Genomic DNA, 16,548 nt, shown 5'->3' with positions numbered 1-16,548 from the left:
TTTATGTGAATTAGGATGATGGTACCAAGGGGGTAGGTTGTTTGAGAGTTGGTTGTGAAACTTGCAAATATGATCTGTTGATTTGTCATTTTAAACAATTTTTATCTAATAAAAGAGCATCCTAATGAAAAAGAAACACAGTGAAAATGAAAAATATGTCTTCACATAAGAGAACACAAAATGAAAAAGTGAGGTTTTATTTATGCTATTAATTTTTCATTCACAGTTAATATAGGTTGCTTGCTGAAGATCTAAAACATTTTTATTCTAATTCTGGAGTCAAGGTATTACTTGTTTGCTTACAATTCTTCCTTTGGGTTATTTACCCTGAGCCAGTTTGTTGGGCAATAATTTACAAAGTCCAAAGACTTTTTTAAAACTTGTTTCTCGATGTCCTTTTGTTTCAACCCCCATTTAAAAAATTTGCTGTCGAGTTTCGTAATATGTTTGAGAAGCGTTTGCAGGAAGATGTCATAAAATTAATGCCAATATTTCTTCTTTTTTATCAGCACTACAAGGGATCTGTGTTGAAGATTTGTTAGGATAATGTGTAGTGAAAGGAGTGAACTGGTAATCAAACTTCAATTTCTGATTCATTCACTAATTCACTAACTTTGACCTTGAATGAGTGCTAACTGAATATACAATATCAGATTCAGATTGTCATCTCCCCCATAGTATTATCAGGATGCGAAGAAAACTTCTATGTAGTATGCAAAGTCCCATTAATCAAACAGAACACCTTGGGATGGAAAAACAAAGATAACAATGAATGCTATTTCTGAGACCAGAACTTCTGTTTCTCTCCAGTCCTAAACATAATTAGCATTTGGGAAACACAGGAAAATGTATTGTTTTGAGAGCCCTAAGGGCTGTGGGATGTAAATGTGGTAGTGTAATCGTTTCTGAAAATTTTAGCATTACTGGAAGAATAAAACGGATCTAATTTGACCTATAAACAGTTTAGGAATATTGAATGCTTTAAAAGCATTCTTCTAGAGAAAGAAAGGCATCCAGAAGCTCCTGATAATCAATTTAAGGAACAAAGTAAAGGAGCAGACTATATAGACTTTCAAAAGTAAATTAAAAGATAATTGGGTGTCGCTAAGAGTTATGTGAAGAATTTATTTTGGGGAATGAAATAGTTATACACATACACACATACAAAAGTTTGGAATTTAGGAGAAACTTTTTCGCTTAGAGGGTAATGAAATTTTGAATAAGTTGATTTTGAATAAATCATACCAAATCCTGATGAAGCTGCAGTTTTGGGAGAAAATCTTGAAAGGAAGAAATATTTCATAGAAATAGAAACAGAGTTCATTCCCACTTTCTCATTTGCAGCACAGAATCTTATGACATGAGCTATAGGGACATATAATAATATTCAGCTTTAAAAATCTGAAGGTGGTATTGGAGTTCATATTTAATGGAAAATTTGCATTCAAGAAGGCTAAATCAAGATACGCCTGAGTTACATTTGGGGATATTTGAGATTTGGGGTTGAGATTAGAAATTTAAGTGTTAGAATATTAAGGCATACATATAAAATGGCAGGTTTTTGGTGGATTTTTAGTATTTCTCCTAAAGCATAGAACAATTTCCTCTTTTTTGGTAAAAATTTACATTTGTCAATATCTTCATTGATTTGTCTTTGGAAGTATAACGTAATAAGAAAGTGTTAGTAGCTGGGTGTAGGATCTCAAGATCCAGTTCTTCCCTGCATACTGAGAAGAGATTTGGGGTCTTAGCGTGTGCATCTGTAAAATTCGAAGGTGGGCTAGATAATCTCTAAAATCTCTCAAGTCTAAAATTTCATCACTTTGAAATACATTTGAAAGATTCCTAGCTCCTCACTCTAGTGGTCAGGATTCTTACATTTATGCATCTATTTGGAGACAGAATATATTATACAACCAGCCTTTAACATGTGGAATCACTTCTCAGTTTCCCTCTCAGTGGAGTGGTGTTGGGCAGGAACATGTAACCATAGTATATTTTAGGAGTTTTAAATCTAAGTACTATGTATAATTCTTACTCAGGATTAAGTGCTCAAATTGCTATGAACTATTTTGAATCTAAGTGTTTCGAAAGATAAGATTCACATTCTATGTGTTTGAAACTCTCAGGTGCATCAGATCCCTATCCTCAACTATTACAAATATTGTGAAAAATACATTATATATGGATTGCTAAACAAGGCACTGTGGGGGAATATGAAAAGCAAGAGAGTGGCATTTTAGGTCAAAGAGCTGAAAGTCTATTTATAAAGATAAGATGGAATTAAAAAAAAAAAGAAGACTAGACAGTAGAGCATTAGGACAACAGGGGGGCTCTGGACATTGTATGTCTTTATATGAATAAATAAAACATTGGCCCGGAAAGTGGCAAGATCAACTAAGATTACAAACAGGTAGTCCAAAGCAAAATTTTAAGTGGTTCTCAACATAAATTAGGTAACTATTAGCATTAGCATCAGGCCAGCCGATCTAATATGCACTAATAGTTGGCAATCTCAAGAAAAATGTTAAACCCTATGAAGCAAGAAGTAGAGGAACAACCAATGAAAGATGCATTAAAAAGCTATATAATCTGAGAGGGCAGGCTTCACATACTGCTAATATCTTACGTTTGGCAGATTGCATGCTTTATTTAAAACCCAGTGCTTGAAAAAAAGTGTAGTTATACCATCAGTAACATAATCTTTGACTACATATCCAATGACCTTCCGTATTATCTATACTTTGAAAATATGACTGTGGTATCAGTAAGTCCCTGTACACATTAGCTGTAAGTTTTAAGTATAGATTCGTATATTTGAGTTAGCGTAGGAACGTACTGTGTGTTAAAATTAATTCTTTGCTTAATAATTATGATGTAGAATTTTTTATTCTATTCTTTTCCTACAGTATTTTTCAAAATTTATTGCAGATTTCTTTTTTCTAAGTATACACAAATTGAGTTAGATGATAATATATTTCTCTTCTGAGCATAATCCTTGTTTTACATTTTATAACAATAAATATGAAACATTGCTAAAGAGAAGTATTTATCAAACTGTGCTACACAGAATACTGTTTTTTAAATTTAAAAACTTTTATTTATTAATTTTTTTTATTGGGGTAAAATTGCTTTACGATGTTGTGTTACTTTCTGCTGTACAACGAAGTGAATTAGCTCTATGTATACGTATATCCCCTCCCTCTTGAATCTCCCTCCCTCTTTTTAATTTAGGAATAAGGAATGGGTGTTATTCTCTTATTCTTGTGGTACAGGTATAAAGATTGTTTAAAAAAAGAAAGAAGTACAAGAGAGCCTTATTGAACCAGAACTACATTTAGAGGGAGGAAAATGTGCAAATTTCCTACTGTTAAACAAGAAAGAAAATCTGGAAGTCATCCCAGTTGGGCAACTTACTGCTAATATATTTTATAATCCAGAATTTAGTGATATACAAAGTTGGCATATGTTCCTACAGTTTCTAAATCAAGAATTAAAACTTTGTGATGTACAAGTCATTTAAATTTGGGGGGTTTCAGTCATACGTCTATAAAATGGGCTTTAAAATGAGTATCAAATTATCCTCTGATGCTAATGAGGCATCTTAAACTTAGTAAAATTTATAAAAGTATTTGGATATCTCTGAATGCAAGCCACTGAATTCAAACTTTGAAAACTAGGTTTAATTCTTGACAAATATAAAATGGTCAGAACTTCAATGAAAATTATATATTTTTGTTTGATATTTGAAAATTATTTTGGCATATAAAAAAACCCGTAAGAAGCTTATTGACTTACTTTTTTAAAATTTGTAGTTAATACAACTATAATTGTTTTAAATGCACTTATGATTATTGATCCCAGGTAACTTGTACCTAAATAGCAACAATATAGCTATAGTTTCTTCTGACTGCTTACTGCTAATTATGAAATATCCTAAAAGCACATCTCTTCCCATTTTATATGTAGGAAATCTGATACACCAAAAGTTGTTTTTGCATGAATCCATATATCAAGTATTTAAGTAACGAATTTGCTGCTTTAACATATTCCTATGCTCTAACCTATGCAAATTAAAATTCATTTATTTGTGTATAATCATAAAAATGAATCATTGTATAGAACAAATTATTGGGCAACAAAAAAGTGATTTTCTATTAAAAAGTCACACACTGTTGATTTTTAAAGTAATATTTGTACAAATATTTTGAAAATTAGAAAATATTAAATAACTTGAAGAAACTTATCTATGCAAATCATAGATTTGCATAGTAAAAGTAACATGACTCATTTTGTATTAGCTACCTATTCCTTTAGACAGGAGGTGAAGCCTGGGGAAATTTATAGATTTCTTTTTATGGGCAGCTGTATAACAAGCAAACAAAAGCACCCCAGAAACAGAACGCTTATTTTTGATATAAAATTGTTTTCCACTGATAGTATCTCTTGGAAGCCAGAAGCCATCCAAAGTGCTGATACCAATTTAAGAAGATGATCTTTTGCCTTAATTATACATCTGGGAAATATTAGCTGAACATTTTGTGGAGAACAGTGAATACCTTATTTGCCAGTTGTCTAAAATGCTGCTAATGATCGACATAGTGCCAGTGTTTTGATGGCTCAAACCTAGGCTGAATATGAATACAAAGAACACAGTTGGGGGAAAAAAGCGCACATTTTATACGAAACAGATTTCAACCATCTGCTTGGCACTTAAGTTTGCGACTATAGGCGATATATGAAAGAGACCACTGTCCATGTTATGAATGGTATCACTTTTATTGGTACCTTAGAAAAACCATAGGATTTTGAAAGCGTATATAACCAATGATTTTCCTCAGCTAAATAATGAAAGCAAGGGCCTCAGCCAAAATTTTGTTCTCTCCATAATCTCTTCTATGTCAGTCGTCTTTTCCTAGCAAAATGGGTTTCGCTAAAGTAGGTCTTAGGATATTAAAATATACCAGACAGCACTATGCAAGTGGCCCTTCCGAGGAGCGCCCCAGATGGTTATGAGATAAAATACTGTTTGCTTTAGGAATAGGTTATATTCCTGAGTCTGTTGCCTGAGTACTGAGGCGCATGTCAAATCAGCATGGAAGTTAATGGTCCAGAAGCACTTCTGATTTTAATGCTTTTCCATTTGTTCTGAATTTATAGTATTAAATCAGACCTGTACTGTCTCATCACTAGTTCAGTAAGGGAAAATCATGCTATAGACAGCAAACTATAAGCAAAATCTGATTATTTGACCCATTTCATTTACTTTAAAGTTATGGGAGAAATTCTCAATAAAAGAATATTGGCAAATATTATACACTAGAAGTTTGTAAATTTATAGAGTAGGTGGCAAGAGCTATTATAGTCTGGTACTTAGGACACTGTAAGCAAAAATTGACTTTTGGGCTAAGTAATTTGACGTATTTTCCTTATCTGAAGTATATTTTGTATTTTAAATATTAGGAAAATTGAGCTATTAGAACGTGTTAGCTTATTGATTTGTCCACACCGTATGAATTACCGTAGATATATTGAGACCTTTTTAGCTTTTGAGGAAGAAGTACATGATTTAGTGAAAAGTAGAAAGAAATGTTCTCAGAATCCCCATATACCTGTGCTTTCCCATATGGTAGCCACTAGCCACATGCCACTATTGAGCACTTGACAGGAGGCTGATCTGAATTGAGATCTGCTCTAAGTACAAGATACACACTGGATTTTTGAAGACTTAGTTTGAAAGGAAGAATGTAAAATACCTTACTGAGATTTCTTAAATACCGGTTATGTGTTGAAGTGATAATATTTGGATATATTGGCTTCAATGAAATGTGATTAAAGTTATTTTCACCTGTTTCTTTTTACTTTTTTAGTGAGGCAACTTGAAAACTTCAAATTACGTATGTGGCTCATATTTGTGGCTCACATTATATTTCTGTTGGATGGCGCTCTTTTATCCTTTAATGTGAAGGGAGGGAAATTAAAACTTCTATCTGTGTCTAGATTCGAGTAGTTCACAGCTCAGCAGGGTGGCAATGTGTCACAAAGACTTAAGTTTTTATTAACTGTCTTCCTTCTTAGCTTTCCTCTACAAGAAGGTGAAATTTTATCACTTTTAGAAAAGCCCTCATAGTGACACTGACTTGCACAGATGCTTGTATCATTTACCCAATGAATATTGTCAGTTTCTCCCAACTTCTGTGGAGTTACAGTGGGAAAGAAGATGTTTGCTTAGGGATCGTTTAGGTTATTTTAGAGATTATATGTTTGAAAGGTACAATTGTATTTACTTTTATGAAGTGCAGTGTATCTGTAGTTTCTTCACTGGGTTTAAAGAAGTTTGTGGTTGAGTAGGAAAACCTCCTTTTGCATCCCAGCTGATACTACTCCCAGTTTCTAAACCTGACCCACAACATGTGATCCAAGCTCTTTCTCTATAGGTATAAAGATAGCAGTTACATTCAGTGTGTATCTATTATGTGCCAGACAGGCTCACAGAAATCTTAGCCTCACAGAAATCTTATCTCCATTTTATGAATGAAGAAGATGAAACAAAAAGAGTTGCCTAATTTCTCACAGATAATAAGTGGCAGAACTGGGGTACCAACCCATACAGTCCAGCTCCAAAGACCTCACTCTTAACCATCAAATTGTACTAGTGATCTCGATAATAAAGTGCTTTCATAACTTTATTATTTATTTTAGTGTCAGAAATGTCTTCATTCATTCAACAAATGTATTTCATATACCTACTATGCCAGGAATCATTTTAGTTGCTGAATAACTCTTATAGAATTATAGACACTATAAATAAATAACATACAATAATTGTGATATAAACTCCTAATTTCTCCTCTCTGAATGAATTCATTCATTCATGGCACAAAGTGATATGCTAGGTGGTGGATATCCAGACATCTGGGCAATTAAATAAAGGGTTTCTTGGTAAAGGCAACCTGGAACTGTTTTTGATAGATACTAATTTTCAGTGCACATTATAGATGGAATTCCTTACTGTGAGAAGTGTAACTATATAAAATTTCTCAAATATCTCTTTCCCAAGTCCTTTACAGCGCGTTATATATTGAAATAATTTCTCTATGGACAGTCAGTGCCTTCACTCAGAAAGTTTATCTGATTAGTTTTGCTGTCTTAATTGGACAGGAAGCTTCTTGACCATAATTTTTGAGTATGTCAGTGTTCACATTTTCTATGGAAAAGTTTGTAATGAATTGGGAAATAATGATATAATTAATATGATATTAATCCTTTGATCTAACTTATAGCCATGACATACTGATTTTGTTGGGTAGCAGGCAGGAGTGTTGGTGATTTTGAGTAGAAAACTCAATCAGGTATGTGACAGGTAAAAACCCTGCAGATCCCTGGAAACAACAAGGCATTTGGGAACAGAGCTGAACCTTGTGGTTTCACTACAGAGGTTTTTCAGTTTTACTGTTAAACTTATATATGTTAATATAGATTTGAGTTCCATGGATCTCTGTTTTAAGTCTTGGATCTTTTAAGTGTTTTTTCCAGATGTAGATATGGCTGTGGTTTCTGGTTCTTTCTTTGATTTCTTGTTCCTTACTAGCTGTAGTTACTGGTGGGTCTTGGAACTAGACTGCTAAAATTTATTCTACAACTTCACCACTTATTAGCTATGTGAGTTTTGCAAATTACATAAACTCCCCATGCCTTAATTTCTGTATCTGTGAAATGGGGATTATAATAATTCCCTCAATTTAGGTCATTTAGCTGCTTAAATAAGAAAACATGTGTCATTTAGTATGCTCAAGAAGTGGACATTATTTCTTCAAACAAATTTGAATCATGTAGAAGGAATTCCAAAAATACTTCACATAATATGGCAAATGACATTGGACTGCAGACTAATACATAAATATTAAGTACTTAGTAAATAATGTTGAAGCCAGTGGTTTGTACACGATTTATTAGAACTTCAAGTACATCCTAAGAGGATTAAAATATAAAACATAAAATATTCATGTCACAGAATCACTTGTATTTTACATATTATACAAATATATTAAATATATTTTATATAGAATGTATTATAATATATACATATTTTATGCAGTTATATATTATGCATATACTATACACACCATATATATGGTTATGGAAGTGTGTGTATAGATGTATAGACAGATAAAATAAGGGAAGAGAATTATTTCTAAAACCTTGGCGAAGAATAATTCTGTTACCTGACAGTTACAATGAGGTTCATGGTTATCATGTTCTGACAAAAAAAAAAAAAAAAAACAACTTACCATTATATCAGTAATCGCAATTGTTTTATGGGGCCCTGATGTCTAAGGGAGTGATTTATTTTATGAATCCTTAAATTGTCTTCAGTAGAAGTGCTGCAGAAGATTCATAAGGCATTCTTCACATTGCCATTTTTAGTAGAGACTAGATAAGAGAAAGAATGTTCAATGATAACTAACTTAGTGAAGGAAGGCATTTCTATAAGTAGCTAAACTAATGTTTGCCAGGTATGTAGATTTCCTGGTGAAAGGATACTGGCAGAGATCTAAGAAAAGGCTAACATGTCCCTTAAACTATCTCCTTTAAATAACAGTTGTTACATTCAGGCTGTTGCTAAGAGATGAGGAACAATCACTTCTTGACTGAGTTGTATTCTTGCCTAGATTGAGGGCACTCCCACCTCTGTCCTTAAATTGACTCTAGATTTAGGACTACTTAGAGACAAAGCAGAAGTTTCCTCAGGAAACACTTTTGGATCTGCTCAAGGACCTGAAGAGCATCGCATTGAGACTGTAGAGTTTGGTATAGTACATTAGGGGTTATCTTCATTTGAAGCATGTTAAGGCTGTTATTTATTGTCCACTCTGATGACTGTTTTGTTTGCATATTTTGAACAATCCAGCACCTCATCGGGCCCTCTGGGTTGATTACACTTTAAAAATCATCCCAGGGCTTCCCTGGTGGTGCAGTGGTTGAGAGTCCGCCTGCCGATGCAGGGTTCATGACCCGGTCCGGGAAAATCCCACATGCCGCGGAGCGGCTGGGCCCCTGAGCCATGGCCGCTGAGCCTGCGCGTCCGGAGCCTGTGCTCCGCAACGGGAGAGGCCACAACAGTGAGAGGCCCGCGTACAGAAAAAAAAAAAAAAAAAAAAATCCCAAATTAACTGAATGGGAAATTAACAGATAATTCTATATGCTTTCAGATGATTTAGTAGTGCATCTATATTTAGAGTGATGTAGACACAGGAACATTCCCATCTTGATTTATTCATTTAAAAATATTTGGTGAATACTTACTATGTGAATAATTTGGCAACATGAAAGTACACATCAATGTGAATAAAGGAATTGGAGGGAGTGGCAAAAGGGGGAAAGAGTGTAGGATAAAAAAGATACCTACAATTTATCACTTTATCTAGATACAAGAGTATCATTTAAAAGCACTGCTTTTTTGCCATTTGAAAACTAAAGCATTGCCCAAACTGATGGTTTTGGTTTAGGCATACCTGTTTTAGAACTGCTCTTTATGACATTTAGGCACTTATAGATCATGATGGCAAATCTAACTCATAAGCCTGGAAGATTTTTGACTTTACTTTGTTACAACTGAAAATATCCTGATCATCTAAAAAATGCTACAATTATTCAGAGATATAGAATTCTTCTGAATGTTTCCCTTTATTTAAAAAAATACCAAATCTACAAAAACGTTGAATGTGTAGCACAATGAACATTCGTATACTTTCCACTTAATTATTAACTTCTGGCCCCTTTGCTTTTCTTTTTTTTTTTTTTTTTTTTTTGAAAGTAAGTTGCAGGCTAATAGTGTTAAGAACTAGGACATTTTCCTACATAACCGCAATAACAACATCACATCCAAGAGAGTAACGTTAATATAGTAATATTATTTGATACAGTCCATCCACATGTTCTAATTGTCCCAATAATGCTGTTTTAAGCCCTTTTTTTTTTCCTCTTTAAATCCAGGATCAAGTCAAGCATCAGTTACTGCATTTACTTGTCATATCTCTCTAGGTGTCCTTTATTTATTTTTATTTTAATTTTTTATTTTTATTTTTATTTCTTTGTGGTACACGGGCCAGATCTCACTGTTGTGACCTCTCCCGCTGCGGAGCACAGGCTCCGGACGCGCAGGCTCAGTGGCCATGGCTCACAGGCCCAACCCCTACGCGGCATGTGGGATCTTCCCGGACCAGGGCACGAACCCGTGTCCCCTGCATTGGCAGGCAGACTCCCGACCACTGCACCACCAGGGAAGCCCCTTTTTTAAAATTTTTATTTATTTATTTTTAACATCTTTATTGGAGTATAATTGCATTACAATGGCGTGTTAGTTTCTGCTTTATAACAAAGTGAATCAGCTATACATATACATATATCCCCATATCTCTTCCCTCTTGCATCTCGCTCCCTCCCACCCTCCCTACCCCACCCCTCTTGGTGGTCACAAAGCATCTAGGTGTCCTTTAATTGTAAATAATATCCTGCCATTTTTTGTCTTGACATTATTTTAATCTCATATAGTCATCTCGCAATCTGAATTTGTCTGCTTGTGTCCCTTATTAGATTCAGATTAGATACAGATTTTAAAGACAGGTATTATACCATTGTCCTTTTTTTAAAATCAGTTAAGATTATAATTAGATCTGTCAGAAGTGGCTACCTCCAAGTTCAGATTTTGTGTAACAGATTCATGGGGACATGTTTTTTTCCTTGGCTGAGATTTTAAGAGATATAATCTGTCATCAGAAAGCTATCCAAACCATGGTGATTTGTCTTATAGAGAGCTTGGTACTTGTTGATACTAGTTGAGAAAATAAGACTTCTTTGATCCAAGAAACCATCACAGTTTATCTACAAAACCTACTCTGAAGATGGCCACAAATACTAAACTTTTTTCAGGTAATAATCTAAAAATATTGATTACAAAGTCTGTGTAACAGCACTGTAAAAGTATGTTTTGTTAGATTGGAATTCATACTTATAACTACAGTGTTCTCTCTTTATGAAAAAAATGCTAGAAGTCAACTACTTCAGTAAAAACAAATTCAGCTCTTTTTCTCATTCTTCATTCACCATTCCCACATCTTAAAAATCAGAAATACTCTTTTTAAAGTTTCTAAAATATTTTTTAAATTTTGGAAAAAATTTAGAGGCAAGTATGGGCTTTTCTTTTCTGTTTTAACTCTACTACTTAATAAATATGTTAAGATTATGGGATAGAGATCTTTTTGTTAGCAGTATTTTCCAATTCTCCAACTGCTTTCTGACATAAAGCAGTTATTCAAACAGAGGATTTAAAAATTTGAAAATTGTCCATATTTAGAAGTAGAGTAACAGGCACAGGCTCTAGAGTCAGATGCCTGTGTTCAGATCCTGGCTGTTTATTCCACTATGTGATATGTGGCTGGTTACTTAACCTCTCCAAATTTCATTTTCCTCTTATGTAAAAAAAATTTTGGGGGGCTATTAAGTAATTGAATATAAAGTGCTTAGATTGGACCTAGGATAGTAAGCACTGAATACATAACAGTAAAATGTGCATTCCTTCATGAAATATTTACTGAATACTTTGTATATACTAGACAGTTCTAGCTTCTGCAGATTTAATAATGAACTAGACACATATGGCTTTTGTCCTCATCAAGCTTATAGTCTGATAGGGAGACACATTAAGCAAGCAGTTGCAATAAATAGAGGCAAATATTGTGAGTGGAGAAGTAAGTATGAGGTGTTATGAAGACTAATCCTGGTCTGTGTGTTAGAGCCTTTTTGAGGAAGGGTGAGACTTAAAGTTGCAGAATGGTAGAATTTTCCAGACCTATGCAGTCATATAGGTCATTAGTGTGGCTCTAGAGTAAGATAGCCTAGTTTACAAGTTTGGTTCAGTCCTCTGCAAAATAGATTCCCTTGGGTGAGTTGTTTAGCCTGTCTGTGCCTGCCTCAGTTTCTTCATTTGTAAAGTGGAGATAGAAATAGTACCTACCTCATATGGGTGAAGATTAAAAGAGATGATTCATGGACAACTCAGAACTATCCTTTTGACATTGTAAGTACCCAGTAAATGTTGGCTTATATTAATTATCAGAGGATTCAGTTTGTATTATACAGAGTCCTGATAGCACCCGTATAATCAACTGGAGGACCTAAAGTGCCTTAAGTTATTCCTTGTGAGTGACTGTGCCACTTGTGTGTTGCTGATTTCCTTCAGCTTTCATTCTTCTTCCCCTATAAATGGTTACAGAGCTGGCTTTTGTAGGTTTATAGTAGTCCGATCTTCAAAACATAAGTCAGAATATCAAGCTGAACATATTTATATTTGTCCGTGGTGTGTTAATAAAAATGGCATTTTGTGAGAGCGAAAAATAACCTAGTCAAATTACTGCAGTCAGGTAAATTTTAAAAGGGTTTGAATGAATTAAAAATGAAGCATTCTACCAGTGTTCTTGGAAAGTTTATGAAACAAAGTCGGCTTTACCAACGTGAACAACTTAGCCATTTTCTCTGCACGTTAGTTGCACGTTGCCCTCCTCCCCACATGACTCAGTAACATAGTTACATTTATTGGTTGTTTACTTACTTTTAATGCCCTTCATTCCACTAGGGTTTGTGAGGGGTGAGAAAGGGAGTTCCAGAATGGATGGTTTGAATTGAAAAGAGACGTTGTGTGGTTGGAATGAGGATGAGTGGAGAAATTTTAGGGAAGTTTTGGTTTCGAACAAACTGTTGATTGTCACTTTTTATTAAATGGAAATGCTAAAGAATAATTTAATTTGATGAAACTGTTAAGTTGTTATTATCCTGCTAATTGATGGAATCTGATAAACTTCAATGCTTTTTTTAAACTGTAGAATTTCCAAATACGACATTTTCAGTTGCTTCAATACAAGTTGTCACGTTGTATTAGGGTTCAAAAAATAGTATTTCTAAAAATTGTTTTCAAAGGTATTAGATATTCTCAGGTGAAAACATGTATGTTCATAAAACTTAAAAATTGTTATACAAGTATACTTATCATGACATGTGCTATTTAATTATATTCTCTGTTGTGACCTTACTATGACCAGTTGGATTTTGTGTTCTTGGAAAGGTTGGGTTTTTTTTTTCTTTCACACTGTTCTTTAATTTCACTTCTTCTGTATTGGATATTCATTGTCAAATGCTCAGATAAAGGCCACACCCATGGCTTGTGAACTCTGACTCATACTTTGAAGACACCTTAATTATTCAATAGGCTTCTCAGTATTATTCAGCTCACAATAAGGAAATTAAACTTTTGTTTTAAATTAAGGAAAGAACATTAAGGGTAGGAGATAAAGGAGCAACATTTATTACCTTTTTAACAGCTTCTCAACTGATACTTTTGATTTTTTTTCCTTTTTCATTTATATCATGGTCTAATATATAACTTTGCTTGTAACATAATTTTATATGATTTTTGTAAGATTTTGTATTAGTTTGTTGATTTTACAAATTTTAAGATGAGAGTAATCCATATTTTGAGGAAAATGAGCCACTTTATCTAAGAGCTGCACTCTATAGGGTGATATCAAATTCTCTGTTGATTGTTTCACTTTGAATTTCTACACTACATCTCTCTGAAATACATTTTTAATGTTAAGCTTTTCTATATTTATTTTATTTTTTAGAAGACAGGTTTTTAAAAATATTATCAGAAAACCCAATCAATTTATTATAATTTCTATTGGATATTATTTTAATAATTACATTTATTTACATAAATTAGTAACACAACTAATGATTATGAATAGGCCATTTAACATAATAGTGGGTGTTGGAAATTAAGACATTTATATGATAGACAGTTTTCTTTGGGGTTTCTGATTTTTAAGTGTCGAAATTTTTACTTATTAGCTCTTGCTTGCTACTTTTATTAGGTATAAGAACTAGGATGCTTAAAGATCACTGTCAGAAGGACAGCTACATTTTTTTTCATTGAAATTCAGGCAAATGAAAAGGCTGTCTTACTGTATCCATTAGCAGCCAACATTAATTTCCTTATTTATAAATGACTATTTTGCATATGGAATGAATATTAAAAAATCAAAAGAACAGTGTTTATTTTGCTTTATAATAAATAAATTTATATTTTTCTATACTTTACCTATGTTGACTTAGAGATTAATAAAAATGCATAAAAATATTTTTTAAAGGTTTATAAATTCAGGTGTCTAATAAGTATATTAAAGGGGAAAATTTTTATGCATCTTCCCAATGTCAGTTGGAGAGCTTTAATATTAAAAAGTTCCATTTCAGTTAAATGTGGCTTTTCTATTCCCATAAAATTCCTTGGCCACACACAAGTACTGAGCTCCATTAAGGACAGAAAAGAAAATCCACATATCTGCTTCAAAAGATTCTTCTGCTAATAGATATTGAGTCTCTGAGAGCTCAATTTCCTTGGCTGCTAGGACTCACTGCAGGTCGGTCGTGTTGTTTTTCCTGGTGCCCGGTCCTACTCAGACTTCTTGGCTTTTACTCAGTATTTTCTTGGGCTGATCTGGCTTCTCTTCAGGTTTTTATTTTCCCCTGGGAGCCATGCTACAGCCCAGTGTCCTTCCTCATTTGCCCAATGGATTTTTACTGGGGAGCTCAGCTCCATGACTGTTAGATGCCCTGGTTCCATCCTCTCCAGCTGTTCCCTGATGCTCTGGTTACTTTGGAGTGCATTCCACAGCCATCTAATGGACACTAAATCTTTGGGGTTCTGGAAAATGTAACACCCTTTTGGAGACAAATGAATTTCAAGGTGAGCTTCTTTGTGAAATCAAACAAGCACTATTTTGCTGATTTGTCAAAGATGAATCTTTACATCATATTTTTTTTCTTTGCAACAAAAATATGGATGATATAACTTGTCATTAAACAGTGATAGAGAGTGATTTGTAGGTATTATATAGCCTGTGAGGTAAAATGGGAAAATTAAAATTACTATTTGTAGTGATTATCATCATTTTAATAAGGTGAAGTATTTTCCACTAATTATGGAAAGCATACTGTCTCAGATCTTAAGTCTTTTAGCCCTACTGGTATACACGTGTGTACGTATGTATAAATGCATATAAGGTAAGAAAGTGAGATCAAAAGTTAGCAGGAGAAGAGAGAGAGGTGGTGACTTGGAGACAAATAGAGAAAGCAATGAAAAATGAGAGGGAGTGCCTTTAGTAAAATACCATGAATTCTTCACTGAAGGGATACACTTTCAGTGAAAAGGATAACCCTACTGTCTCTCACACGTAGAAGTTATCAAGGAACCAAGAAGCTCCCCAAAGAGGTTATGCAGCATAATTTCGGTGAATTTGAATTCTTGCTATAATGGTTAGGGACAATGAAAAAGGACTTTGCTAATTTATAAGAATTTTTGATAAAGTTGATACATGTAATCCAGACTACTATCCTTTTGGAAAAAAACAAAGCAAGGAATGTCCAGTTTTAAAATTCAGGTTCTCAAATTAATTGGGATTATTCTAATTGTTATTCGTATAAGCTAGATCCTTTGTTTCTTCTTCACTTTTTTTTTTTTTTTTTCCTTCACTTTTTTGTACTGTAGATAATAGAGAAGAATCATGGGGTCCTTCATGGCATGCAACAAGAAGGTCTTTATCCTATTGACTAATTCACTAAGTCCTCTTTGAAATAGGCTTCTTGACATCTCCCTCTCTTCTGAACTTGGTGAATCTTCCAATCTAAGTTTTTGAGAATTGTAAGCAGATCTCATGGGCAGCCTTACCCATCCTCTTTGACACTATTTTTTTTTTTTTTATAATCACTCAATCCTATCATCAAAATAACGCTTCTTTTGGTAGTACAAAAATGGATATGGTAATGATTTGAAACAAAGAAACAAAGTGCTATAGAAAAATAGCATAGGGACTTCCCTGGTGGTCCAGTGGCTGAGACTCCATGCTCCCAATGAGGGGGGCCTGGGTTCGATCCCTGGTCAGGGGGCTGGATCCCGCATGCCTGCTGCAACTAAGAGTTCACATGCCACAACTAAAGGATCCCGTGTAACACAACGAAGATCCCGCGTGCCACAACTGAGACCCCGTGCAGCCTCAATAAATAAATAAATAAATAAATATATATATATATATATATTTAAAGCATAGAACTTTTTTTAAAAATAAATTTATTTATTTATTTATTTTTGGCTGCTTTTTGGTTCTTCGTTGCTGTGCATGGCTTTCTTTACTTGTGGCGAGCAGGGGCTATTCTTTGTTGTGGTGCGTGGGCTTCTCATTGTGGTGGCTTCTTTTGTTGCAGAGCATGGGCTGTAGGTGCACAGGCTTCAGTAGTTGTGGCACGCGGGCTTAGTAGTTGTGGCTTGCGGGCTGTAGAGCACAGGCTCAGTAGTTGTGGCACACAGGCTTAGTTGCTCTGTGGCATGTGGGATCTTCCCGGACCAGGGCTCGAACCCATGTCCCCTGCATTGGCAGGCGGATTCTTAACCACTGCGCCACCAGGGAAACCCTAGAATTTTGAATATACTAAACATAA

The 16,548-nt window shown here is 34.2% G+C and overlaps 1 protein-coding gene across 7 annotated transcripts in view; it reads left to right on the top strand.

The window, feature by feature from the left end:
• The window catches only part of SOX5 (SRY-box transcription factor 5), a 991,426-nt gene that overhangs the window by 603,412 nt on the left and 371,466 nt on the right, over positions 1–16,548 (top strand). The gene's annotated exons all lie outside the window — the stretch shown is intronic.

Source organism: Pseudorca crassidens, chromosome 11 (assembly GCF_039906515.1).
Source record: "Pseudorca crassidens isolate mPseCra1 chromosome 11, mPseCra1.hap1, whole genome shotgun sequence".
Lineage (NCBI taxonomy): Eukaryota > Metazoa > Chordata > Mammalia > Artiodactyla > Delphinidae > Pseudorca > Pseudorca crassidens.
Note: the sequence above shows the minus strand (reverse complement) of the source record. Positions and strands in the feature narration are given on the sequence as shown.